This window comes from Triticum urartu, chromosome 5A (genome assembly GCF_056163025.1).
Source record: "Triticum urartu cultivar PI428250 chromosome 5A, HENAU_Tu73, whole genome shotgun sequence".
NCBI lineage: Eukaryota > Viridiplantae > Streptophyta > Magnoliopsida > Poales > Poaceae > Triticum > Triticum urartu.
Window position 1 is genome coordinate 89,350,319 of NC_141877.1, and position 3,690 is coordinate 89,354,008.

Sequence of the window (3,690 nt, forward strand, 5' to 3'; positions counted from 1 at the left end):
GAGTTCGTCCGCAAAATCTTAGCGAGCTAGAGCGTAGATCGGTAGGAGGAAAAGACTTCACGCGCACCCCAGTGTTCGAACCTTAAGGGTTTGTCGGAACCCCACATCCGACAATTGTATAACTACTATATTTTATATCTATACCAATATAAAAAGATCCAAAGGGGCAGATCCAACTGATCTCGACCATCGAACTAAGTCAATCCAACGACCCAGACCGTTTCAATGGTCAACATTAAACGTATTTAACGTGTAATTAATATCATACCAAATAATGCACTAATCACAGGATTAACACACAAATAATAGCATACCTAATATCCGCGTGTAATTAATATATTGCCTAAATATTAACGTGTGTTGCACGTGCGCATTTACTAGTTTAATGTTAATATCCTTTGCATTTTGAGAAAATTTTATGTTAAACTTTACATGCTACATTTTATATTTAAGTCTGGTAGCTAATATATGGTATTTTCATTTATTTTTCTTAAATTCAGATTTTTTTAGAACAACTTCACAAAAAAATTGAAATGTACTCTTTCGCTATATATAATATATATTTTTAAAATTCCACAGCTTTTTCTTGAGGGAAAGTTTACCTTCTCTTTAATATGTATGCGTACTGATCTCTCTCTCTTTGCACGTATGCATGTTGGACTCAGTTGACATCAGGGTGACATCACTCATATCAGTCTTGCCGAAGGCTAATCCTGTCGTGTCCGGCACTAATACGTATAGTCGGAGGCTGACTTTTTTAGGACGTAGGCACTAAAACATGCTTCAAATAGCAATGTATCCATCATGGATCCTTTCCAAATTTATCACAGCATAATTTATTTATTTTCATTGCTTGTAGCACATACGTGGAAGCACCTTTTCCCCTTCTTTTCTTCCTTTCTTTCCTATTAGTACATGCAATGCTTCTACGCATATATGTGCTGGACTCTTTTTTTAGGATCTATATGTGCTGGACTCTAGGACGAGCACGTTTATCTCCGGCAACCTGTTTTTAGAAAAAACATAGTTGTAGTTTTTCTTTCTTTCTTTTTGAGTTGGTTATTTCCAACTTCTTATTCGTGCATCATGTACGTGCCTGTTCGACATATATAACTTTAGAACGTAACATAATATCTTTAAATCTCAGCCGTAAATATTACTAATCAACGATGTATATTATTTTTGCTTATGTGGAAGAATGTGGTGCCTTATTTGTCTTATGTCTTAATTATATAATAGATTCAATAGAACTAGTACTGTATAACGATATGATATGTTCAGTTTTAGACTTGTGCTGTGTGGTTTTAAATTGCTGATCCGTGAACTGAATTGTGGCATATGACTCTCTGTTCTTATGTGTGGTAATTAGCTACACCTGTCACTTGTGTTCTGCACTTGTTGAATAAATGACTTCAATTTGTAGTACTTGTGTTAGCTTTGTTCCTGTGGTATAAATGTTTTCAATTTGTAGTACTTGTGTTAGCCGAGCATCATCACTGATCGTCTAGTCCCCGAGGAGAAACGACATCCGCTGTTTGTGGGCGATTCACTTCGCTATATTTACAGCCAATCACCTAGTTGCATTTATTTACTGTCGTTGCTATGCCATCGTGATGACACATTCGTTCATGTTGTATTGCTGTTGATTTTGTCTCCCTCATAACGATATTTGGGCATTGTTATGCAGGAGCCATGGGTTTGACTTCGGCAAAGGGGATCGCCCTCACCGTCTCCTTGTTTTGGCCTCCTCGTGTTTTTGCTCGGCGTTGTCGCAGAAAACAAAAAGGTTTGTGTTGTTTATCTGTTATACTATATGAATCATGCATGCTGATACACTACTATGCAAGTTCTATGGTATGTGAGTTCCTTTTGTTGTTGTAAGCATTGATACAATATGTCATGTGCAGGGAGCTCCGCATCCGAGTCTTGGTCATTCTGCACAACAAGGAGTTGGGCCAAGGGAGCAAGCAGTGCTGTTGGTTCCTTGAGGCCGGATCGAGTAAGATTCAGCAATTGCCTCTGCAAGGTCGTCACGGAACTTATCCATTGACCTATCACCCATGCTTGTTTTTGAGCTACTGCCACTTTGAGCTATTGTAGGCCTGTAGCTATTTATTGCGACTGAGCTGCTATATTGCATTGTTGGACCAATCGATTGCTACCTCTTAGATTTACTGTCATATGGAGTGGATAAATTTAGGGCGAGCTTACTAGTAATCTGAGCACTTGTTAGTTTAGTCCGGTAGGGGATTAGAGTGAAATGATCATGTAGGAAGTAGGTACCATAAATATATGAATGGCTACAATCCTTGAGAGAACCTGGCTCTACTTTTGCAAATGTTCAGTTTACTCATGATATGGTTTCTGTAGATACGTGGCGCCACATTAAACATCTGTTTGATGTAAATAGTGGTCTCAGTTGCTCAATTTTAGTGCGTCAGGTTGACGCATTGGCACATGCGAACTATTGAGGATAGGGTCTCCTTTTTGGCGCAGTAAGCGATTGGATTAGGCAAGTTCAGTTATGCAATCTCTTAGGTATTATTTTTGGTTCTTTTGTGATGATTTCAGCAGCTCTGAAAAATGTTGGGCTGTATATTTTGTGATTCTGTGCAATTCAATCATTATCTGCACGTTCTTGCTAGCAAATGTTATCAGTAGAGGTTAGAAACGCATAAATTCTGATGTTGTGCATTTAAATTCTGGGATTGCATGTTACTTGCAATCAGCTATGACTGTTGGCATTTAAATTCCATTTATTTGACGTAATTGAATTCAGGCCCTTCGATATGAATGGCCATATCAAAATATAGGCAGCCATATTGTTTCAAAATGTCGGGACTTGGTGTCTTTAGCTTAGAAAAATAGAACTGAAGACTCTTATGCTCATTGCATTGTGGTACATCAGGAGCACCTTTGTTCCATAATGTGTTTTGTTAATAGCCACTTTTGGCTAGGAGTTGTGCTAGCGAATTACTTCTTGGTGTGCCTTGTTTTTATCAGTTCTTGTACTGCAGCTCTTACTTATAAATGTGGCAATTCCTCTTTTACAGGAGCTTCAGGCATAAAAGGAAGTTGGAAGTGTGAAACCATGAAGATTGCTCAAGAAAGTGCAGCATATTATATATTGTAATAGTAGACATATCTAGGTTGTAAAGATTGTAATAGACTAATTTAGTGTTGTTTTCAATGAATTTCATGTGCTCTCTGGTCTGTTTGAAATATTGATTCTGTATGTGATTTCAATACTTGTGAAATGGAAACCTGGGATCTACTTATGAAAATGGGTGATAAGTTTTGAATTTTTTGTCGTGTGGGACCAGCTATGAGATCAACATGACAAGTGGGACCAATCTGACTAGTGGGACAAGCTTCAAAATAAAATTTCTGAAAATGTATAATAAGAAGATTGTAAAAAGGTTGTGGCCCGGAAATTAGAAAGGATGAATAGTTGGGCCAGGCCCATGTAGCTGAAAAAATAATAGGAAAAAAATCAAATATGGTGAATTGTTGGGCTAGGCCCATGTAAAACAGCGAACTGGACCGGGCTGATTTTAACCAACAACCTTTTCATTTGGTTGCAATTTTGCCATGTCAGCTTGCCACGTTGGATCCGACGTGGCCTGCGCAGACTGCTAGCGACCAAAATAGAAGGTCGTTGAACCAATGACCTTTTGTTTTGGTCGTTGC

General features: G+C 38.2%; 1 long non-coding RNA gene across 1 annotated transcript; it reads left to right on the top strand.

Moving 5' to 3' along the window:
• The first annotated feature begins 2,129 nt into the window (after positions 1-2,129).
• Positions 2,130-3,307, top strand: LOC147970427 (uncharacterized). Its single transcript, XR_015603233.1, has 2 exons — positions 2,130-2,512; positions 3,054-3,307. It is a non-coding gene; the product is annotated as an uncharacterized LOC147970427 (long non-coding RNA).
• Positions 3,308-3,690: the final 383 nt, after the last annotated feature.